Source organism: Balaenoptera physalus (assembly GCF_965194825.1).
Source record: "Balaenoptera physalus genome assembly, chromosome: 1".
Taxonomy (NCBI): domain Eukaryota; kingdom Metazoa; phylum Chordata; class Mammalia; order Artiodactyla; family Balaenopteridae; genus Balaenoptera; species Balaenoptera physalus.
The window spans coordinates 179,287,256-179,312,634 of record NC_138882.1 but is presented as its reverse complement, the minus strand read 5'-3'; the positions used below and the strand labels follow the sequence as shown (position 1 = coordinate 179,312,634).

General features: G+C 39.8%; 1 protein-coding gene and 1 long non-coding RNA gene across 4 annotated transcripts in view; one reads left to right on the top strand and one right to left on the bottom strand.

Annotated features, from left to right (window-relative positions):
- The first annotated feature begins 849 nt into the window (after window positions 1-849).
- The window catches only part of CDC42 (cell division cycle 42), a 45,570-nt gene continuing 21,040 nt past the window's right edge, over window positions 850-25,379 (top strand). The window contains exon 1 of one of the 3 annotated variants that reach the window (XM_082449665.1): window positions 850-988. The gene's annotated coding sequence lies outside the window, so the exon portion shown is untranslated. Of the gene's footprint in view, window positions 989-1,303; window positions 1,962-25,379 lie in introns of those variants that run through there. The other 2 variants (XM_082449663.1, XM_082449664.1) reach the window with 2 other exon arrangements.
- Window positions 16,845-19,141, bottom strand: LOC309655109. Its single transcript, XR_014260624.1, has 2 exons — window positions 17,547-19,141; window positions 16,845-17,158 (listed from the first exon to the last, which is right to left on the bottom strand). It is a non-coding gene; the product is annotated as an uncharacterized lncRNA (long non-coding RNA).

Here is a 25,379-nt window from a genome sequence, read left to right as displayed (position 1 = left end):
TGGTTATGAATTTTACATTACCTACTATTACATGCAAACCTGTTAGCACCATACCTATAGTAAACACTCAAAAAATGTAGTTATTCTTCTTGTGTAATTAAAAAGTCCAAAAGAAAATACGACTATTAACTATATTGGAAATAGGTGTTTTTCTTGGCCAAATAACTGTGGTAGTCATCAATAAACGAACTATTATTAAGATAAGCTATTTCCCTCTAACACTGGGAAACATCTGAGAAAAGACAGAGAAGGTTCCTATTCTCCCGAAGTTTGCACACTAGCCGGAAAGACACATGATAAACAGGTGCTGTGTGGATAGGATGATCAGGAAGGCAGTGACATTTGAAGGCTGAAAGCCAACGGAAGGGCTGAAGAGGAGGAAGCCAGGAGAAACGGTGAGTGCGAGGCCTTTCGGTGGGGAGGAAGTCTCTAAACTAAAAGACGACCGATGTGGTTGGAGCGAGGGACAGTGGGTTGTTGGCAGAGATGAGAAGCGAGGCCTCAGCTCTCACGCCAAGGCGGAGTGAATACAGGCCTGGGGAGTCAGGAGGCTGTCCACTTGTAGTGTGATCTCGGGCAAGTCACTGCCCCTGTTTGAGTAGCCACTGTCTTCTCTGCAAAATCGGGATGATAAAACTTTGTAAGGTTGCAAAGATCAAAAGACATGTTAGTGGAAGCGCTTCGCAAACGACCGTTTATAGCATTATTACAAATTCAGCGGAACCACTGGAGAAAGAGTTACGGATACCAGCCACCAACTAGCAAGCGGCGCTGGCTGGCGCGTGCGCGTTAGGCGGCCAGAGCCCGGGCAGGGGATGAGTTCAGGCCCCGCCCGGAACCGCTCTGCCTCTTTTCGCCTCCCGGTCCCTCCCTTTTCCGCGGGCACCCAACCGTGCGTGTCCTGCGTGCTGACGTCAGGCGCGTGCCCCTGTCCGGCAGCCGAGGAGACCCCGCGCACTGCTGCCAACGCCCCGGCGGAGGAGCTGAGGTGAGTGCGGGGCCCGAGGCTCCCCGCGGGAGCGGCCTCCCTACGGTCCGGTCCCCGCCGCGCCGCCCCCGGCCTCTTCCCGTCCGGGGGGGACACCCCATCTCTGGGATCCCTGGAAGCCTCGGATCGTGGGGCGCGCGCGGTGGAGGGGGGGGTGCCGGGCTCGCGCGGCGCCGTCCGGGCTCGCGCGGGTCCGGGTTCTGTCGGGGGACAGAGCGGAGGGGGTCTCGGAGGGCAAGGCTGGGGGGCACAGGTCAGCCAAGAGGTGTGCGGCCGGGACGCCGGGGCCGGGCCGAGGGCGCGGCCGGGGCCGGGCTGTCACCTGGCAGCGGCGGAAGGAAAGGGTCACACCCATCCCGACCGCCCTGCTCCCCTCCCCCCGGCGCCGCGGACCCCTAGGGCGGGCGGCGGTCCGGGGCGCCATGGACCGCGGAGCCGCTGGCGGGCGCCTGGGGTGCGCAGGGTGGCGGTGACTCGGGCTCCCAGGCCGGGTCTGCCCCCCGCGCCCCGGCTTCGACTTCCTGCTTCGCCGGGCGCTGCCGCGGACATTTTGCGGCGGGCGGGGGGAGGGGAGCGGACTGCGAGCGCGGCGGGGAAGTGGCGGCCGGGCAGCGCGCGGCTCGCTGACGGCCCGGGGCTTTGCTTGCCGTGCGCCTCCCTCGGCGGTCCCGCAGCCCGACGCCTTGTCCCGCGGGGTGGGCCTGGTCACCGCTTCTCCGGTCTCCTTTATTCCTGCCTTAGGTCGAGTTCCTAATACCATTTACATTTCCTTCTCCAACTCTCCCTGCCTATTCAGCTGAAGCTTCCCTTTCAGGGAGTTACCTAACCACCTCCCGAAACTGTCGTTCTGCCGTTTGCCTAATTCCTCTCTTTAGGGGGAAATTTTCTTTGTTCGTTTTTTTTTTTTTTTTGTCCTCCCCTTTAAGTCCAAGAGAAATGCAGTGGGGAAGATTACGTCATCGCAATATAAGGGGTGAGAGTTTTTAACTCCTACAAGTCAGGGACTCACTAAATTAAGACAGCATTTTGTTGGCTCGGTTGGGTCACCCAGTGGCAGATCCTGCCTGTTTCCCAACTCCTCGTATTCAGAGATAACCTTTTGAAATCCTGGCCGTCTCATATGCATCTAAAAGCCAGGAAGGTTTAAAATCTCAAGATGAGCTTGTGCCAGGAAATAAAGCGTAAGACAACACTTGCGTAGGCAGTAACTTTAAAGATCCCTTTGAGTACTGGAATGAAGTTAATTTATTTGTGGAAGCATTTCTTTGGTCCAAAATGACATTCCCAGATTGTTTAACTTCTCCCATATGACTTACTGATTCAGAGTGTGTACCTAAGTCTACACTCGTGCATTTTTTGTGGCAAGGGTGTGGTGAAAAGAGAATCAGTTCATTTTACACCTAATCTTTGCTTGCTAGTCACTTTAATTTAGTAATTAAAAACAGGTATTGGTTTTTTAACCAAAAAACCTTAAGTGAGTAACATTTTCAGACTTTGGGGATCACAGTATTTGTTCTCCAGAATGTTAGATACATCCAGGGTACTGTAGCACAGAAGAATGTTAGCATTGTAAAGCAAATGAGATCCAACTGTGTAATGCATTGTTATAAGGATAGTTAATGTTGAAACGAGTATTTTCTTATTGTTTCTCCTTATTTGTATAGAGAGAACAGATTGCTCGTTAAGAAACACTTAAAAGAAGTGGTAGCTTTAAATCAGCTTTCTGTAGTGTGTAGGTGTTGGTAGACAAGACCCAGAAGGTGTCACAGCCTCTTAAAATGTTTGCATATAATAACTGACACCTGTACTCAGTTGAACTTAATTTTTTGGCAGTCTGAGGCAGGTGTTACAGCCTAGGGTAGTCAGGGGCTAAAATCAAATATTGGTGAGATTCTTTTAAAGTCCACCAAGCCCAAATCTTGACTTTTTTGTAACTTCAAGATTTGTTTTCTTTTATTCGGATACTTTTTCCACTTATAATTTTGTGGTATATTATAGAAGCATTTCCAGTTATTTTAAAAATGGTTACACTAATAAAATGTTTTGATCCAAGAAGTGTTGCATTTGGAAAACTTAGAAGTACAACTTATTGTGCTGCCTGTGTGGGAGTAGTACTTATAGCCATTCTTGGAAGTAACAGTCAAATTGTAGTTGATTTGTAGATATATTTTAAATACATTTATCATTTTAGGGTCTTTTTTGAGAGGACAAAGAATGCTTAATGAGCAACACTTCAGGCTACAGAGTTTCCTCTGCTGGGGAAGGAGGGGTTAATATTTTGTTAACTTATGTCCCATAAATAGATCTGTATATTCTCCTATATTAAAGGGCTTCATTCTAGGCTTTCAATATTCAGTATTCTCTTCCAAGTCTGTTAGTTTCTCCCACTAGAATGTAAGTCTTTGAAGGCAGGGCTTTTGACCTGGTATGGTCACCCCTGTATCCCTGGCACCTAGAATAGTGCCAGACCCATGATGTGTCTCAAGAAATGTTTGTCAAATGAATGAATGTGATGTCTGAGGGTTAATATTTTCACTTTCTGCATATTCTGTAGGCCTGTGTACTGTTTCCTGGGGCCTCTTTTGTGCTTGGTCAGCCATATTCATATTTGGGCTCATTGAAGTGATGATTACTCATCTACTTTTGTTTGACCATATCCATCTGTTTAGTCCTATATCTTCTGCAGCTGTACTGTCTGAACAGTTAACCGTTGCTTAGAAAATCTTTTCTGATGACCAGTTCTTATTCTCCTAAAAATTATTCGGACTTTAATGTTTGTTTCCTTCCTGTATTTCTTTGTTTGAAATAGCAGTTTAATTTTTCCACTTCTTCCCCTCAACTCAGCAGTATCAAATTCCTGGTCATGTTATGCTTTGTCCCTTACGTTTCTACTTTTAGTTACTCATCCCTTCAGTCCAAAATATTTTTGCTAAAGCAATTTTCATTACTTGTCATTTCAGCTATGTCTGCCACTGCTGCTATTATAAGTCCTGGATGTCAGAACTCTTCGTTACTAGTCGCCCCTGGGACATTGGTCTCAAACTGCTTATTCCATGAAGTGAAACCCCATTTTTGCCACCGAAGTGGTCTCCCATTAAAAGAAATTAAAAAAAATTTTTTTTCAACTATTTAGCTATTATGCTGAAGTCCAGAACAATTTCTAATAGAGCAAAATACTACATATTGTTAAGTCATGGTGTTCACCAAGCCTCAGTGGTCAGTCACCTGAAGAGAACCTCTGTTGCTCACTCTGTTCTTTAACACTTTACACTTCTAACACTTGCATCATTTTCTCTAAGAGTAAGCCATTTTGATTTGCTATTTTAATTCTGTTGTTGTATGTTCTTGGGAAAGACACTGTTAGTATAGTGATTAAAAGTGTAGACTCTGGAACTAGACTGCTTGGATTTAAATCCTGGCTCTGGCATTTATTAGTTACATGCAATCTGAGTAAAGTCTTTGTCACTCAGTTTCCCTTCTGTAGAATAGGGCTGGCAATAGTTTCTACCTCACAGTGTTAGGAGAATCAGTTAATCTAAGTGAAGTACTTAAGACAGTTCACTGGCACATAGTAAGTGCTCTGTAGGTGTCTGCCCTTGTTATTATTACAACCTCTCTTAATGCCCCCACCTTTCAGAAGTTATCTGCGTTTCTCTCAAACATCAACAGTTTAATAACCATCCCCCCCCAGATTAATCTCATGAAACCATAAAAATTAAATGAGGTGAGGATTGGTGTCTGCTTTAAATTTTTATCCATTATCTTAACCAGTGTCATGGAAGTAGGGGTGTAAGTTCTCAAGTATGCAGTATGTGGTCTGTGAACCAGGAGCCTAAGCATCAGCTTGGAGCTCCTTAGAAATATCAGGCTCCATCCCAGTCCTACTGAATCAGAATCTGAATTTTAACAAAATCCCCAAGTGATTTTTATGCACCTTGATGTTTGAAGCACCCTCTTTAAGACTGCTGGATTTCACAAAAAGTGTTGAGTGCTTTATTTTTGTTTTTCCCCCTACTTAAGTATAACCTGGTCTCTTTCAGGCAGCATATCAGAATTTATTGCAAGGATTGTAATCAGGAAGTGAATGTGAAACCTATTTGGCTTTTAAAGGATTGAGTTATAGTTTCTTGTGTGTTGTGTAGAATCGCCGCATGTCTGTGCTCATTATCAGGAACTAATGTGTTGTTTAGTTACTAAAGAGTCATTACCCACTTAATAATAAATAAATAATCTTAAATTCTAGTTTTAGAACTGCTTGAGCTTGAGTAGAGTTACATGTTTGAACGCAGTGACTTTTTGTGGAAAACTAATTGTTACGAAGAGCATATGATTAGGATCGTTCACATAATTGTTGGTTATGAAAACAGGTGAAATACAAAGTTGGCATTTAGCTGATCAAATGTAAAAAATGTTTTCTGCTTTTTTTTTTTTTTTTTTTACTAAAATCATATCTCCAATCTCAAGGGAAAATGTTTGGTTTTTTTTTTTAAATTTATTTACTTATGTATTTATTTTTGGCTGCGTTGGGTCTTTGTTGCTGCGCGTGGGCTTTCTCTAGTTGCAGCAAGAGGGGACTACTCTTCATTGCGGTGCATGGGCTTCTCACTGTGGTCGCTTCTCTTGTGGAGCACGGGCTCTAGGCCCGTGGGCTTCAGTAGTTGCGGCACAAGGGCTCAGTAGTTGTGGCTCGTGGGCTCTAGAGCGCAGGCTCAGTAGTTGTGGTGCATGGGCTTAGTTGCTCCGTGGCATGTGGGGTCTTCCCAGACCAGGGCTCGAACCCGTGTCATCTGCATTGGCAGGCGGATTCTTAACCACTGTACCACCAGGGAAGTCCCAAGGGAAAATGTTAATAACTAAAATCAAGTCTTAATATAGCTACCATCCTGAAAAAATTATTGCTATTTTTAAAGGACTTGATTGAATTTTTCTTTAATTTTTCTTTTTTCTTACACTATTTGATGTAGCAGTGTATGCTCTAGAGCAATGTTTCCTAACCCTTTTCAAATCAAGGGAGACATAGGAAAATATTGTATGCTACACTGGAGTAAATGGATAAGACTATTCTTGGCTGGCTAGAGGTGCTGCAGCCCCAGGAGAGCTGGGGGATCAATGTCTCAGGCACACCTGTGTCCATTCTCTGTGTCCCAGATGGCAGTATGAAGCTGTCTACTGTTGGATAGTAAGCCACAGCCATTGTTTTCAGCTAAAAAGATGATCACTTTTTGTTACTCCTTGTGTAAACAGAAGAGATGGAGAATAACAGATCAAATGAAACCAGAGGGAGAAATGGAGGTGGAATGAAAGAATACCATGTTAATTAGTGTTAAAAGTATGAGATGATAAATTTTGTAGAAGAAATCATAAGCAAGATTTCAGCTACAATCCATTTGCTTTGTTGGTAGGCAATTTAAGGATATTTGTAATTTTTTTTATTTTTTTGGTTTGCTTTTAAATCTGTTTAAAAGCAGATGAAGAGGAGTAGGAAGTGAAAGAATAAAGTTTCTTAACAAAGAATCATTGTTATGTGTGGTTTCAAGGATTTTCATTCCTAATACAACTTCACTGTAGTTACTAGTATTTGTTTCACCAGCTGAATGCTATTTGAGAGGAGCTCAATTTTAGAATCTTCTGAAGAATTAAACCATCTATATCACTTATTACTTTGCCAGAAAACTATATTTTTATTGTGAAGTTTAAGATTAACAGTAAGATTTAAAAATAAACTTAGATTTTAAAATGTAAAATTTCATTTATCAGATAACTAGGAATGAATGGATAGTTCCTGTGAATATTAGAGTGCTGGGGTTTAAATCAAAATCTAATACCCTCATTTGTTTCAGAAAGTGTACAAATAGTATACATACTACAAAATATAAGCTATGAAAATGTTTGAATTATTTTAGGTCATATGATTTATTTGTTCATAAGGCCAAAGGGAATGTTAGTTCATCCTAAGAGTTTATAATAATCAGTGGAGATGGGGATAAGGGATAATTTAAATTTTAAGAGTAATGCCGGTATTGTTTCTCTGGTGTGTTTCAGAATACCTGGAAGAGATTTCCATGGGGGTAGGTATCAAATAAATTGGAAACCCTACTTATTATATCCCCATCTTGGAAATTCATGATGTGTGTAAGTTTATTAAAGGTTCATAGAAGTTAGATCATCAGAGAATCTGTTTAATTCAGTGTTTTTTTTTTTTTGTTTGGCTGCACCATGCGGCGTATGAGATCTTCCGTGACCAGGGATGGAAATCTGCACCCCCTGCATTGGGAGTGCGGAGTCTTAACCCACTGGACTGCCAGGGAAGTCCTAATTCAGTGTTTCTTAAACTTGTTTGGTGACGGCCCTGCCTCCCCCACCCATGGAACACCCTCTAAAGCTTTGAGAAAGTGGACTGGGAGATGCTGGTGTCTCGTGGCTTGTTAATCTCTATTAGGTTCAGGGGCTGTTGGTGTGGCTTTGCTATGGGTAGAAAAATGGGAAAAATTTTCTCAAGTTACTGAGGCACGTGAAAGGTAGAGGCTTCAGCAGAGGCCATAGATTATCTATTCTTGCTGTGGCCTAAACCCCACTCAAGAGCTGTTGTACAGAAATTGCTAATATGTAGTTCCTTGGGATGAAATTTAGCATTTTACGTATAAAACCCATCTTTGGGGTGTCTGAGGGGGAGTAACTCCATCTCAACTTAAAAATGGGGCAAGGTATTGGAAGGGAAAAGCAGACCATTATTAGGGACTGGGGAAGTGATTGTCCAGTGGCTACAAAGGAAATTTCTGAAATGGAGTCACTGTCTCCAGTTTCCTTTGTTCTTGGATCAGTGATCCTAGTTTAGGTATTTATTGTTTTCCAGTATTCTGAAAAGCTTGCGGTAATTTCAAAGCCATTTTTTTAAAGCTCTGAAAGTCATATAATTTTTAACTATTTTATTTGCGATCCAAAGAATTTCTATGTTTAAAAAAAAATAATTGTTAACATACATGAGAAGTTTTTTAGGAGTTTGTGGTAGTAATCTAAGTTTTTTGTATTTTATAATTTGACATATTTCCTTTTCTTTTTCTTATCATACATACTGCCCAATCCAGTTCTCCCTCACAAGAACAAAAACCCACCCCAGATCCCATCTTTTACATTAATTTTTTTTTTCTGGTTGCATGTGTTACATGGAAATGAAGATGTATTTGCCTTAAAACTTGTCCTTGATTCTAGTTAAATCAGAGCCAGGAACAGAAAAGTCATTTTACTTATTATTGGATAGTTATCTGGGAGAGGTGGGAGAGTGGGGAAAAGACATCATTTTGTGTATCAGGATTGGGGTTAAGGACTTAGGTTGGGCTGTCTTAGTTCTTTTTAAAAAATTATTGTTTTTTGGTAATTGAGTAATTTTTCTTCAGGAGCAAGATTAATTCATGTCTTGAATGTGACACATTATGTTGAAGATACAAAAGTTTGTTTTCTGTTGGCACGAAATTCTTTACCTCTGCTACTTTCAGTTGGAGAAATTGGTATCATTTCTGCTCTTATAAAAAAATCTGTCTCTTGCACTCTGCCTCTCTTTGTTAAAATATGAAGATGAGATGATTCTTTACAAATATTAAAACACACTCTAAAAAAGGAAACCTAAGACACAGAAGCAGCTTTTAAAATAGAACTAATCAGTGGCAAAGATTTTTTGAAGATGCAGATTCTGAAGATAACTTTTTGGCAATTATGTGATTCCTTAAGTTCATTATACACTATTTTAATTGATTTAAATCTGAGTGCATTGTTCCAAAATTAGAAGCATGTTTTAATTATAAAATGACAGTGTAAGATTGTTTACATTAACTATGTCACTCTGATATAGTTGAAAACACAATGTGATACACATACTTTGTGGGGATCCTGCTTCTTCTAGGAAAGTATCGTCTTCTTGCTAGTTTAAAAATTGGTAGAGGGACTTCCCTTGTGGCCAAGTGGTTAAGACTCTGTGCTTCCACTGCAAGGGGCGAGGGTTCAATCCCTGGTCAGGGAAGTAAGATCCTGCATGCCATGAGGCCAAAAAAAAAAGTCTGTAGAATTGTGCATTACTAGAACAGAATAGAGAATAGAGTTGCTAGAGATGATACAGGGTATTTATTCGCAAAAATGATGCTGGGTGGCTATTAAACACTTGCTGTTAACTACTTTAGCTAATTCAGACTGTGGACGTGACTTAAGCTTTAGGAATAGAATCCTTCTCTCTCAGAGGGTATTAAATTTTGTTTTGTTTTGTTTTGTTGTTTATCCAGATAGTAATAGATGAGGGTTTAGGAGATTAGAGGACCCACTAACGGGTATATTCTGAGTCCAAAGAACAAGTTTTTTTGACTTGGCTGCATCTCTAACCCATACTATTTTATTAATTTGTGAATTCAACAACCCTTTGTGTGCAAAGTCACTGTTCTCGGTATTGGGGATATAGCAGTGAATACAGTAGACCAAACAGATCTCTGTCCCCCATGAAATTGACATACTAGTGTGTGAGTTGGAGATAAGTGTTTGGCTAAAAATGAAGAAGGAGAGGCAGGGTACAGTGGAGTGCTTCTGGGTTTGTAGAACTTGGGTTGCAATTTAAAATAAGGTAGTCAGAGGAGTTCTCAACTCCAGAATGACATTTGAGCAAAGATCTGTCGGGGATGTGACTGAATGAGTCATCCAGGGAAGAGCGTTGTAGATAGAGGGAATTACTGTAGTCACTCTTAATCAGTGACAGGTACTGTTTTGCTTAATTTTATATGAAGTCTTTAAAAATAGACATTAAACAGATGTATTCCATGATACATCTGGAATATCATTATAGGAACTTAGCTTCTCAAAATACGGTGTATGTATATAATTTCCATAGAAACAATTGATAATCAAGGTAGAAGTTTGTGCTTTGATGGTGTTGTCTTTGGTTGCAAAGTGTCCTTTAAAAGGCAGATTTGTTGCCAACACATATTGGTTGTTTTTCAGTCTTTGCAACTCTTTGTTGTTTTTGTTTCTCTTGATCTCTTTTAGTGAATAGAACTATACTGTTACTCACTGCTATGCAGCCTGCAGTCATGCCAGCTGTACTGCATTGACATAGAATTTAGTGCAAATGTTATAGCATCTCTTATTCTTTGTCAAATTATTTCTTCAAGCACACAGTTGAGTGCTTCTGTAGAAGTTCACCCCGTTAACAGATTTTACATCAAAATTGGTAGACTGCTTTGATTCAGAATCTTGGTAATCTGGTTTAAAAATGGCTTGTAGTTTGTAAAATAGATTATATGAGGATCTGAATGTAGGTACCTCTGCCTCATTAGATATAACGAAGTCTAAATGATCATGGTTAGTTTTGTAGTTGGCTTCTCACCTGGTAACCTGTTCAAAGAAAGGTTCTCAGTTTGTCACTCATTTTACTGTGTGTGTGTGTTGTCTAGGTAATATAGTAACTTTTTTTTTTCCTGCAAATGTATGCTTGTATGTGGGATTTCTGATACAGACTGGCACGTGATTTCATCCTTGATAGACTTAGGACCAAATTATTGTGTTCTGATTCTGGAAAGGCTATTCTTTTGCATGTTTTCTCACAAGAGTGCTTTAAGAACATAACAACTTGACCCTAAGATTTCTTTTTCCAACTTCTCCATTTATCTGTGGTACAAACCTATCCTGTAATTTCCCAAACTAAAAAAAACTTCTTTCTTAATTTACTACCTCCTTAAACAAACCCACCCTCCACCCCCAAACTGGTCAACTGTTTCTTCTCTACTGCCATGCGATTACTACCCTAGTGGAGGTCCTTCATGTAAATCTTGGATTATTAAAGTAGTTTCTTAGCTGAGTTCCTGTACTTTGTCTGGTTACCTTTGACAGTTCATCGGAATACAGGTACAAGATTGATATTCCTAAAAAAAACTTGTTCATGGATCAGAAAGAAATGGTAGCCTCCTGTCCCCACCCACATTAAATGAAAGTTCCTCTGCTTAGCTTTCAGTCTGTATGACTTGAACTCATCCTGTGTGTGCATGTGTGTGTGTTTCTTTCACTTTGCAGGCTAGCGCTACTTGTGCCCTTTCTCCTGGTAGTCTATCTAACTAGAGATTTATTCTCGTTCTTCTAGACCACCCCCATATTTTATTAATTACTCTTTTGAAAATCTATGGAACTTGTAGTTTATAGTGTAATTTTGTAGCAGACTACTACAATTGTGTTAATCTCTTCTGCTTATAGCCAGTAAAATATACAAGGTGATGTATGTCAAGCTATCTAGCATAGTGTTTGGCACAGAGTAGGCATTCAGTAAATTACTAAAATGTTTTGAAGACAGGGTTTCTGCCTTATCCAGTGTAGTGCTATAATAGGTACTTAAATATTTTGCTGACTTTTATAGTATATAGGGTTGTTTCTTGGAAGAACATAAGTCTGTTGTAACATGTTTTAGATTCTAACTTGTGTCCTGACGCAGTGAAGATTGAATAAGATCTGTTACGCACTTGTTTCTTGTCCTTTAACTGATACACACACACTCCAGCACAGCTGTTAACTCTTCTTGGGTTTGTTTTTTTACATTGTTTACTATGTTGGTAGTCTTCACAACTATTTTTAATATATATAGCATTTCATCCTCTGGTGTATTGTTACTTAATCATTTTTTTCTGTTGTTATGGCATTTCATTGTTTCTTGATAAAGTATTTTCTTCATTTTGGATAAATTATCTGAAGTGGAATTATTTTTTTCAAAAATGGGAATAAAAATGTTTTAATTGTTGAAATACATTGGTAAATTGAGTGATTTACATTGCAGTACTAAGTGGATGAAATGGAATTATTGAGACAAATGACTGGATGTTTTTATGGCTCTTAGAATACAATACAATGCAGGGCATTAAAAAAAAATGCTTACGCTCATGAAATAGATCAGAGATTTTGGTGAGTTTAGGACTTGATAACTTTTAGACCAGGTTTGCTTGTGGTGTTTTTCTTAATTGTTGAATGTGTTTTGGAGATCTTTTCATTTTAATTGATAGTTTTGTTTTTAAAATTAAAGAAAATATTACATGCATATGGTGAGAACTTCAGTACAAAAGAGAATATGATGAAAAATAAGTCTACCCATCCCATCCCAGACACACCCTTATCCTCTTCCCAGAAGCAGTCACTTTTGTCTAGCAGGTGTGTTTTTGCACCTGTAAGTGTCTTTGTACATAGTCTCTGCACCTGTTAAGTGTATGTGTATCTCCTCTCCATAAAAAAATTCACATACATAAATCGGCATGTTATACACAACTCTTCTGCACTTTGCTTTTTAAAAACTTAATATATCTTGAAGATCTTGCACATTGGCTCTGTATTGGCACTGTTTGCTAGGGCTACTCTAACAAAGTACCATAGCCTGGGTGATTTAAACAACAGAAATTTATTTCCTTACAGTTCTAAAAGCTGGAAGTTTAAAATCAAGGTGTTGGCAGGGTTAGTTTCTTCTGAGGGCCTCTCTCCTTGGTTTATAGATGGTGGACTTTTAGTGTCTTCACTTGGTCTTCCCTCTTTGTCTGTGTCCTAATCTCCTTATAAGGACACCAAGTTATATTAGATTAGGGCCCACCAATATGATCTCATTTTACCTTAATTACTTCTTTAAAAGCTCTATCTCTAACTTATATTCTGAGTTACTGGTGTTTATCACTTCAACATACCAATTTGTGGCAGCCAGGGGGTAGGGGTGGGCAGAGTTTAGTCCATAACAGGCACTATAGCTTATTCTTTTTAAATAGTTGCATGATATTCCTTTGTATTATAACCTATTTTACCATTCCCCTGTTGGTGGACATGTCAGTAGTCTTCTGTCTTTTGCTCCTACAAGCAAGGCTGTGGTAAATATCCTTGTGTCTACCTCTTTGCATACTTGGAGAAAGTCTTAGAAGTGGAATTGCCAGATCAAAGAATGAATGTACATATTAGATTTTGGTAGGTACTGGCCTAGACATGGAAACCTTGTTTCTTATTGTTTCTGATAATTTTTAAAAAAATTTTTTAATTTATTATTTATTTATTATTTTTATTTTTGGCTGTGTTGGGTCTTCGTTTCTGTGTGAGGGCTTTCTCCAGTTGCGGCGAGTGGGGGCCACTCTTCATTGCGGTGCGCGGGCCTCTCACTATCGCGGCCTCTCTTGTTGCGGAGCACAGGCTCCAGACACTCAGGCTCAGTAGTTGTGGCTCACGGGCCCAGTTGCTCCGCGGCATGTGGGATCTTCCCAGACCAGGGCTCGAACCCGTGTCCCCTGCATTGGCAGGCAGATTCTCAACCACTGCGCCACCAGGGAAGCCCTCTGATAATTTTTGAAAGCAAAAATTTACCTTGTGTATTATGTCCTAATCTAAAACCACATTTTGTTTTCAGGGGTACATGATTGGCTTTCGCTTTGCACTTGGACGGAGTATAAACACAACCCCCTACAGAAGATTGCCTTAGATAATCAAATTCTGAATTGACTGTTTATCTGGATCACTTCACAATGATTCAAAGAGCTTATATTTGAGCGTTAAGTGCTGTACAGAGGAGTAACTCAGTTAATTCTTACAACCTGTGATGGTAATACTATTTCTGCTTTACAAATGGAGAAACAAGAGTGTTGGAAAGAGGTTAAGTAGCTTGCCCCAAGTCACACAAGAATGGGGATGTGAGCTTAGGGCTACTTGAATTGAAAGATTTTGTGCTTGACTCCTACTCTATATTGTCTTCCTTTGGCATATTAGAGACTTGATAAATATTTGTTCTATGATTATTACTTTGTCTCTTGTTTAAGTGAAGGTGGGTACAACTCTTTCTGTAACATTCCAAATCCTCTTGCTACAAATGTGACATTTAGTTTAAACTGTTCTTTGAGATCAGATCCAGGGGATTTTAGAAAGGATTGATCAAGTTAGCAAATAACCCTGTAAAGTAGAAGCAAGGATTTTTCTTAGTTTCCTCTTATTTATAGTATTTAGATGCTTTCATTTTACAATAGTGGTTCCGATCTTTATCATAGGGCCATTTTGGTTTTTGCAAATTTTAATTGGGGGTAAGAGTAAGGTGCCATATTAGGTGTTTACTCTGTGCCAGGTGATAATTAATAGTTCTATGTACATTGCTTAGTTTCTCTTTGTAGCAGTTTTGTGAGTTAGATGTTATTGTAGAGAAAATTAAGGTATGGAAGTGAAGTAACTTGCTGGGATCACATACATTAAAAATTTTAATTTTTTCTTGCTCAGTACTATATTAAGTGCCTTGGGAAGGAGATGATAAAGTATAAGCCTAGTTTTTTCTCTGAGAGCTTAAAATCTTTTAGAATAAACACAAACTTATGTGAATAAAAACAACATGACTAAGTGCTCCGTTGTGTTTTACATTTGTTGAGTGAATACCTACGGTGTCTAGTATTGATCTGTGTTCTGGGAATACATCAGAGTCCCTGCCCTCACAGAGATTTCCTTATTTTTTATCTGTCTTCCTTTACTGCAATATGACATAAACAAAATAATTATAGATTATGACCATACTGTAAAGGAAATAAACAGGGTAGTATGATGGAAGTAAGGGGGAAGGGGACTGGATAGTAATCTGGATAGTGTGTTTAGGGGAGAATTTTCTGAGGAGATGATGATTTGAGCTGAGATCTGAAGGATGAGAAGTCAGCAGCGTTATGAGCAGGGGAAGGCATATTTGGCACATATAAAGACCTGCAGGCAGGACAGGGCTCGGCATGTTTGAGGAATATAATGAGACTTGTGTGGCTAGAGCATGGAGAGTGTTGGGGATAGGAGTGTGAAATACGAGATTTAAGAGCTAAGAAGGGCCTTGCCATGGAAGTTCAGAGAATTTGGGCAGTTTTGTTTTTTTAAAAAAAATATTTATTTATTTATTTGGCTGAGCTGGGTCTTAGGTGCGGCACGTGGGAGCTTTTAGTTGCGTCATGCGGGATCTGTTTCCCTGACCAGGGATGGAACGTGGGCCCCCTGCATTGGGAATGTGGAGTCTTACCCACTGGACCACTAGGGAAATCCCCATTTGGGCAGTTTTTGGTAGCTGGAATAATTAGGGAAGGTGTTTCAGTTAAGGTGGGATTTGGGGGTGGTAAGTTAGGATAGAAATAGGATGAGTTGTAAGGCTAGACATCCAAGGTTTGGAGAGACGATATGATGTGGATAAAGGCATAGACATTGAAATAAGCACCAAACATATTGGATAATTTAAATAGTGTCATACAGTTGGCAATTGATTAGGTGGGCCAAGTAAGACGCATACTCAGTTGTGCAATTTCAGTCCTATTCCCCAGGTTGTCAAGACCTCAGAGCTGTGGCAGATTCAGACTTGAGATTTGGGATGTGTGAAATGCTCTATCTTTTGTTATCTGGTCTTTTGCAGGAAACTGAGGGGAGGTTTGAGTGTGTTTTAAAATCTCCTTGCCCTTTCTTACGAGAACAGAGTTATGTTGCCCTTGATTAAGAGACCAGAATGGGAAAATTGCATATAAGGGTGTCAGTATTAGTAATACTATTAAGGAAGAATATGGGGGGGGGTGATGCTTATTTGCTTATTGTCTGTATATGCCACTTTGGATTGTTGCCCCAAGAGGACATGAACTTTGTTCCAGGCAGAGGGGGATATGGCTATGTATAGGACAATGCTTGGCACTTATTAGGTGCCTAATAAAGGTTTGTTGACTGAATGAATAAATCTACGAGTCTTGAATATTTTGAGGGAAAATCTTATTGTAATATCCATTCTCTGCTAATCAGATACTGAGTATTCTTATACATTATTGTATACTCTTCAATTTTTCCAAATTGTTTTGAAATATTACATTCAAAAGTTATATAGCTTATGTAGATATTTACTAATTGGACTAAAATTTTTTTTGGTCACAAAGACAATATAAAATGATTACTTTGGCTAGCATACCTTAGTTTTTGCCAATTTGAAGAAGGAAAACTCAGCATGGTAGTAAAAATAAGGACTCACATTCTTATTGGATCAGACATTTCGGAATGAAGTCATTTTCAGAAATGAAGCTGACACAGCAAACTTCTAGCCCTGCTGAAAACATCTTTTACCACATAGAATCATAATCTTTCATTTTATGAGTGCTACTGTCAGCACTTTTTTCCCTGACAGTTGCTTCATTTTTGTCATCTCAAGGACCCATAGAACCTAATTTGACACCCGCTTCTCTACTCTTTCATGTAGGTTGTGGTTTCACAGTATTTATCAGTTTCTTTCACAAGTGGCAGAAAATGGAAGAATTGAATAATTGCTTTAATGAGTGCCTAATGTTTGCCTTTCATCACTTTGCATATGTTAATGCATTTAATTGGCAGCTGGAGATATTAGGAATTTTGCAACCATTTTGTGGGAGAGAGATACATGAAGAATTTGAGATGTTTTTGCCCAAAGATACTTTTGTTTTATGAAACATCTGGAAAGTACATTTAGGGGAGGGGAGAAAAACCCAGTATCTTTCCCAAAAAGCAAAGGCTGCAGTAGTGTTATCACTTGCATTCTGCCCAAGTTTACTTCCCTGATTTCTTTGACTATATTTTGGTGAAATATCTACCAATTTTGCATATATTTGACAGTCTCACGTTAAAAAATCAACAAAAAATCAACAACAGGGCTCTTGGACATGTACCATGGAGACTTTGTCCTTTAACTTTCTATAATGACAATTCTAGAGGTGAGTAAGTGGAATTTTGGGGGAAAATAAGCTTTACAGCTATTTAAGGATAGGAGAGAACAAACTAAGGTTTGGTTTTTGAAAAGTTAAAAATTTTATTAGCCTTATTTAAAGCAAAACCAGTGAATACTTAATTTCTTATTTTACCACCCTTTTTAAAAAATTAATTTTTTTGGCTGCGTTGGGTCTTCGTTGCTGTGCGCAGGCTTTCTCTAGTTGTGGTGAGCGGGGGCTACTCTTTGTTGTGGTGTGCGGGCTTCTCACTGCGGTGGCTTCTCTTGTTGCGGAGCACGGGCTCTAGGTGCCCAGGCTTCAGTAGTTGTGGCACATGGGCTCAGTAGCTGTGGCGCACGGGCTTAGTTGCTCCTCGACATGTGGGATCTTCCCGGACCAGGGATCAAACCCGTGTCTCCTTCACTGGCAGGAGGATTCCTAACCACTGTGCCACCAGGGAAGTCCCTACCACCTTTCTTTTTTTTTTTTTTTTTTTTTTTAAAATTTATTTATTTAATTTATTTATTTTTGGCTGTGTTGGGTCTTCGTTGCTGCACGCGGGCTTTCTCTAGTTGCAGCAAGCGGGGGCTACTCTCCGTTGCAGTGCGCGGGCTTCTCATTGCGGTGGCTTCTCTAGTTGTGGAGCACGGGCTCCAGGCATGCGAGCTTCTGTAGTTGCGGCACGCGGGCTCAGTAGTTGTGGCTCACGGGCTCTAGAGCACAGGCTCAGTAGTTGTGGCGCATGGGCCTTAGTTGCTCCGCGGCATGTGGGATCTTCCCAGACCAGGGATCGAACCCGTGTCCCCTGCATTGGCAGGCGGATTCTCAACCACTGCGCCACCAGGGAAGCCCCCTACCACCTTTCTTGATGATAGGATTCTGGCCTTCACTAATTTCTTCCTGTTAGAACAGACACCTAGGAGATGGAACATAAACAACTGAAACAGCCAGTCAGCTCCTAGGGAACATGTGCTGGCTTGAGTGAGGAGGACAAGGCGCAAAAAAATGTTAATTATTTCAGGAGGATTTTCTATAAAGAAAACTTCTGGGTAATGAATGAAATATTTGAGACCTGGTGTTCTTACCTAGCCTCTACTCTAATAATTATTCTAAGAAACCATCTAATTGCTCTATTATTTACTTACACAACTTAAATTCACAGCAAAATCATTATGTCTCACAAAGCTCAGTCAATTAAGTAAACAGGGTTGGGGATTTTATTTACTCTCCTTACAAGCTAATATGTTAGCCTGATACTGTTTTATGGCTGCTGGCAGAAGACATGAGACTCTAGGGTCAGAGACAAAGAATTTAATTAAGCCACAGCCAGCAGCAGGGGATCAGTGTGTTGTGTGCTGCTTCCCCTTATCCCTAAGACTTCCATGTGGGAGATGCACTGGGTTTGTGTCATAGCTGAGGAACACCGAGCTTGGGGAACCTACTATTTAATAGCACGCAGAAGGCAACCCTGCGCTTTGTCCCAGAGGGAGACATTACTGTATCCTTCAAGGTTGTTTGCTGCAGACACAACCCTATGACATGGCCTGGGTAGAGTGGTCAGGGCCTTGCATTCTTAGCATACCTAGCAAGATGGGTAGGACCACAAGAGACCTATGGGGGACCGTCTCTTCCAACACAGGGTTGTCTACTTTTTAATAATTGAAAGTTATTTTATAAAATTCCAATTTTAACTTATTTTTCAAATTGGAATGCATACATTTATTATTCAAAATGGAGGCAAACTACTTGATCATATTAAGCTTCTTTTGGATTTTTAATAGGGCAAATAAGTTTGAGCAGTAGTTGAATTGCTTTGACTTTCTTTTTTTAAAAATCAATTTATTTATTTATTTATTTATTTTTGGCTCCGTTTGGTCTTCGTTGCTGCGTGCGGGCTTTCTCTAGTTGCGGTGCGCGGGCTTCTCATTGTGGTGGCTTCTCTTGTTGGGGAGCACGGGCTCTAGGTGTGCGGGCTTCAGTAGTTGTGGCATGCGGGCTTCAGTAGTTGTGGCTCGCGGACTCTAGAGCACAGGTTCAGTAGTTGTGGTGCACGGGCTTTGTTGCTCCGCGGCATGTGGGATCTTCCCGGACCAGGGAGCGAACCCTTGTCCCCTGCATTGGCAGGCGGAATGAGTGCCAAAGTTTTCTAAGATTATTTCCTATTTACTGAGGACTCTGAAAACAAATCATGAAGTTCAAAAAGAACTGTCTTTAAGTGGCTTGTTCTGTACTTGCCTGAGTTCTGAAGAGTTGGGAAAGAATGTCAGGGTACATGAGTATTAACTGTCTGGCATAGGGGCAAGTCCTTTGCATTTAAGCCAGAATATCTGCAAAATGATGGGATTTAGTTAGTTCATTAAGGAATATTCCAATTCTGAAAAAAAAATCTTATTCTTTATTTTGTTTTTTTAAGTAATATTGGGTGAACTCTTAAATTTTGGTTCTCATAAATTTTTTTGAAGCTAAATGTTTATTTCAAGGTTTAAAGACATTTTTCTTACAGTGTATTGCTTCTTTTGGGGGAGAAAGGTAACTATGGTGGAGGTGTAATAGAATTTTTGGGTAGGACAGCAAAAGGTTATATAAACCATATTCTCTAAAGTGACTGGATTTGATAGGAGAGACACGTGGTGCCGATTTTATTTATTCTGTTTAATCCTTTAACCAGACGAGCTGTTTCTTTGGATAGGTAAGGAAGGTTTGTTATTCAGGGTTGTTACTCTCTTGATTCTCCATGTCTCTTTCCTGTATCCTAAGTATGAAAATGGGTTACTTCAGGGGGAAATGTGTTTCAAATGAAAAGAGCATTACTTTGAGTGTATTTTGTGTTAGTGTGAATGTAGTGTCTTTTTCCGACATCACTTCTGTCAATTCCATTGTAACACTAACTCTCAGAGTTAGTGTAGACCCCGCAGCTTAAGGGCTCAGCCCCACAAAACTGCCTCCACTTCAGGCACCAGCTGCAGATGGGGTACCCAGGCTGTCCACCCTTCTGCCTGGCTGATGGCAGATTTGGGGTATGGGGTACGTGTCCTCCCCAGGCAGGCACTCTCCAGCACGATGTGTTGACTAACTTGGAAGCTCTCTAAATCTTCTTGTTCACCAGTTTTCACAGAGCTCAATCTCCAGTGCTCCTCTCCCCGTCCCCTCTTCCTGAGGTTGGCAGGTAGGGCTGAAAGTTCTAATCCTCTCATCACTTGGTCTTTCTGGTGAGCAGTCCCATCCCAAGGCTAATCAGAGGCCCAATCCTAAATCATTATTAGGAAGGGGCTCATTATGAATGACAAAAGGTTCTGCTACCATTTAGGGGAATTCCAAGGGTTTTAGGAGCTCTGTGACAGGAATCCTGGACAAAGACCAAACACTTATTTTCACCACAGTGAATACCAAAAATTGGATGGGGCTTTTATTCACACTGTTTACTGTTAATATTTGACATCTTTTTATAAGGGATATAATAGTCTGATTGAGAATACACATTTTTTGCAAAACAAGCTTATTAGCAAATACCTAACCCCCAAATCTTTTCATATGCTCTTTGTGCCTTGTGCCTAGAATGAACTATGGGGCATGGGAAGATAGGGCATCTGTAGCTGGGAGCGTTTTCCCTTCCCCACATACAAATCCTTTTCTTCAGGGATTGCATCGTTTGGTGGAGTTTAGTTGGCATCCAGCCAATAATAATAATGATACTAAAGAGAGAGTTCCATAGCTTCTTTAAATCCAGAGCTCAAGAACCCCAGAAAACTAAAGGGGCTTTAGTTTTGAGATTCTCAAAGGGTAATTTGGACCTCCAAAGCATTTAAGAATGTAGGAGATAACGGTTTTGGTGTGACTGTCAGGAGGAGTGATAGGTACTGGGAAGGAATGTAGAAGATCCACCTTATTTCACAATTTATCTTCCTTATGATTGGCAGAATCATTTTTTATGCCTTAAGTTGCTCAACACCAACCAATTCCAAGTTCTGGTACAAATGAACTTCATTATTAAAGAGAAATAATGCTTAGTTATTGGTGCAGAATAACTTTTCTAGCCACTCTGGATAGCAGAATGGTACATTGGTACTACATAGACTCTTTGCTGTTATAGTGATTTGACGTTGTTTAAATAGGAAGTTAACATAAGGATTTACAAACATGTCTGGCTTAGTTTCCTCCATGTTGTTGAAGCTGGCATTGTATATATTGCAAGAACAAAGTCTCTCCCCTGGCCCCCTACTCCCTCCCCATCTGTGGGTTATCTGGTGACATTTCAGTACATGAAATTATTAATAATACATGTCAAATGCTTTGCAGAATAATTTAATTAAATTGGAACTTGACTCTGAAATGACCACCTTTGTAGTGATAGCTCTAAATTTGACTACATTTGTAGTAAAGACAATGAGTACTATAAAAGTGCCTTTACTCATTTAAGAGTAGGTGCAAACATTTACTAAGCGTTTACCAGAGGCCAGGCACTGTTCTGAATTCCTTACATATATTATCTTATTCAATCAACTTACCCTATGAGAAAAGTATTACTGTTTTCATTTTTGAGATAAGGGAAAACTGAGCAGTTATATAGCTTGCCTAAGGTCACATAGCTAGAGTGGTAGAGCCAGTCTGACTCCTGAACCAGTGCTCTTAACTGGGGATCCACAACCAGTTTCTGATAGATTGCTGAACTGTCAGGTGAGGAAGCATAAGAAATGGAAGATTTGTGGGTATATAGATAGAAAGGGGAAGAGTGAACTCTATCTTACAAATTCTCTCTTCTCACTTCCCTTCTCCCCAATAAGATTGAGTGGTTGTCTTCAGGTTGAAGAAATAGGAAATGAACTTAACCCCTGTTTCTTGCTTCTTCCTCTACCTTCCTCTTCCCAGTCTGGCAACTGTCATAGGTATATACTTGCCACTCCATTTGTAGTGATCATATTTGTTTTGATTAATGTCACTTCTTAGGAGAAAGTAGTATAGTATAGAATTTTGGAGCAGAGCCTTGACAGACTGTTTGGGTTTAAATTCCAGTTCTGCCATTTACGGGCTCAGTAATCTTGGTCTAGTTGCTTAACTTCGCTGAGCCCTACTTTTCTTACCTGTGAAATGGGGGGGACAGTATAGTACATATCTCAGAGTTGAGAGGACAAAATGTATGAATATGTGTAATATGTTTAGAACAGTATGTGGCATATAGTAAATGCTATATAAGTATTGCCACTGGCACTATTATTTGAGAACGCTTGGGTTGAACCAGTTTTAAAGCACCTCTGAAGTATCTTGGTTCGTGATCTCTCAGTATACAACATGAGTTTTTCATTACTAAATATGTAAAGTGCCTGGTTGATACAGATAATTCACAGTGATAATTTGGATTCTACTTTTAAGAAACTCACTTCTAGGTGATCTAAATGCCAGTAGTGTTTATCTTAGTTTAGATTCTTTTGTTACTGGTATTTTTTGTCTTGTTATCATATACGGCAGTTGTTCTCAAACTTCACTGTGCATTAGAATTTCATAGGAAGTGTTGCGCTGTGATCTATTAGATTTGGGGTGAGGGCCCAGAAATCTGAATTGTTAACAAACTCATTTCAGGTGATTCTGACTCTGGTTGTCTGAAGTGATAGTTTTGGAATTGTTGATCTAGAGGCTGAATTCAAGCCTAACAGGAAAAAGAGATTATAAAAGATATTATCAATAACAATGTGGACATTAATAAACAGAAACCTCATTTAAGATGGAGTCAGGTGACCAGAAGGGGGAGCTCTCACACCCCACCACTAGACTAGTTGTAGACCCGAGAAGTACTTTTGTATCTCCAATAGGGAGGAGGTAAAATAACTGGCTGTTTTATTGTTTTAGGTTAACAACTGTCAGATTTTCATTAGTTTGCATGTAGGCAGTGATAATTAATAAACTAAAAAAGCATTTAATTTGGTGTTTAAAGATAGTGATAGGGTCTATTCCAATACCTAAATTATATTGTTAACACCTGTTAAGTGGCTTGGTTTTAGGGACTGCTCTGTAAATACAGGGAAATGCAGGAAATACAGGAAAAAGTAATACGGGAGTCTTCAAGTGAAGAAGAAATATTTGAGTGGATTTCTTGTTTTTTTGTGTCATTAGCTAAATAGCAAATATATTCAGTTCATTTTAGCCTATGTTTTTGGTGCACCTGCTTTGTGCAAAGTGTGAGAAGTTTTGATTAGGTAATAGTCCACCAAAGAGAGAAGAAAGTGCAGTGCAAGTTTTGATCCTCTGGACGAAAATAGGTATGGTGGGATTGACTTAACTGGCACAGTTGGTAGAGGAATTCATGTATATTGAGTATGTGCTAGGAGCCAGGTCCTTTTATATTACTTAATCTTTACAACTTTGCAAGGTGTTGATGTAAATTATAATTAGTTCTGTTTTACAGATGAGAAAATTGAGGCAAAAAGAGATTAAGAAACTTGCCTAGGTCGCTAGTAAGTGCTGAGCAGAGGTTAAAACCCAGGGTTTTCCTGACTTCAGAGTTAGGAAAATTATTATTGTTATGTATTTAGTTTATGTAGTTTGGAAATTCTTCCCAGCTTTACTAAGCAGGACATGCAAGAAGGGCCTGATTGGCTTGGGGGCTGTTTCTCCTGCTCAGAAAAGATCCAGACTTCTAAAAGTTCTCAAAGTAGTAATGTTAGTGATCTTGCCGAACTGTTTGTGGACCACATTTCTCTCACAAGAGTTCTAGTCACCCATTATCTTTCATTGGAAAAGCTTAAAGATCTTCCTCAGAAAGTTCGGCATTTAGTCGTAGTGTTTTTGCTCTTAAGAATGCAGAGGTATTTTGGGACTTCCTTGGCGGTCCAGTGGTTAAGGCTTCGCCTTCCAATGCAAGGGGTGCAGGTTCGATCCCTGGTCGGGGAGCTAAGATCCCACATGCCTCATGGCCAAAAAACCAAAACATAAAACGGAACAATATTGTAACAAATTCAATACAGCTTGTGGTAGTTTGTGACTTAACCATGTGGCAGTCATATTCATGTCTTTAATCATGGAAACTTTTTGTTTTCAATTTCTTCTTATTTCCTAGAGAATTTTAATGAAACTTTCAGGAAATGGTAGCTCTTCCTTCACTAGAAGTTTCAAGTTTATAAATGGCTTGATGATTTTGTATTTGCTACGTAGTATGGGTTACAAGTCTTAAAAGTGAATACCATAGGTAGACTGAAGATAAGGATCTTCATATTTAGGGATGACAATTGATTTTAACCACGGTTAAAATTTAATAATAGCATTTATCTTAGGTGTTTTTAAGACAAAGTCTCAAAAGTGGTCAAGTTTACTGTAAAGTTACTTGATAAATCCAAATATTATTATAATTTTATTGATTCTAAGACTTCTTCTCTTACATTTAACACCTCTAAATTTAGGATGTATTTTAAAAATTGTTGTCTTCTTAGCATCCATGAAATATAGTAATTAGGATTCAGTTCTGCTGCTGTAACAGGGAAGTCCAAAATAATAGGGGCTTAATGAAAGAGAAGTTTCTTTCTCATGTAAAAGTCTTGGAAGGCAATACAGGGCTGGCCCTTCCTATTGTGTTACTCATCCTTAGCATGTAATTTCTGTCTTCTGGTTCAGTGTGACTGCTTCAGCTTCCATTATCATGTCTGCATTCCAGCCTAAAGGCCGGGATAGGAGAAACTATTACCCTTGTTTTTCAGGCTAGTCTTGAAAATTGCATCCATCGCTTCCATTCCCATTTGCCAGAGCTTGGTCACATCTAGCTGCAAAAGAATTTAGGAAATGTAGTCTTTACTAAGAGCCATATGCTTCAGTAAAATTCTGTTACTTAAGAAGAGAGGAAGAATTGGCAGACCACTAGCAGTGTCTGCCACAGTGATCAAACCTTACTTTCTGTCCAGTGTTGATGATTAAACTCTATGTAAAAAAAATTGCCCCATAGTAATGGTCATGAGAAATAGAAGATACAGGAACTGAACTTGAAACTGATTTTTAGGCACCTGGAAAATATTATGTAGGATGATCAGAACTCTCTCTGCTTACCTTTCTTTTCTTCACTCTGAATTGGAAAGAAATTTTACAGAAGACCTTGTTTTTTAGCAGAATGTTATCCTGTTTTTCAGAGGTGGACTGAGGAACCATGAGAAGACAGCTATTCCTATTTTCTCTTCTTTTATTATTAAGTAAAAGACATTCTTCTAGAATAATTCTCTAGAATTAGTTTAGTACTTGGTTTAGTGTGATTATTTTGATAGGTAATTGGATTTAGTTTAGGGATCAAGGTCCTTAACCTAGTATGAGTGCTCCTGTAGTGCATTACAGGGAAAATGTAGTCAAGATGGTTTTGATGAGGAACGGGAGAATGTATATTTCCTGTAGGTTACTCACTTGTATATACAGAGCTTTTTTTTTCTTTTCTTTTTTTTTTTTTGAAATTAATTAATTTATTTTTGGCTGCATTGGGTCTTTGTTGCTGCACGTGGGCTTTCTCTAGTTGTGGCGAGCGGGGGCTACTCTTCGTTGCGGTGCGCAGGCTTCTTATTGTGGTGGCTTCTCTTGTTGCGGAGCACGGGCTCTAGGCGCGCAGGGCTTCAGTAGTTGTGGCACACGGGCTCAGTAGTTGTGGCTCGTGGGCTCTAGAGCACAGGCTCAGTAGTTGTGGCGCACGGCCTTAGTTGCTCCGCTGCATGTAGGATCTTCCCGGGCCAGGG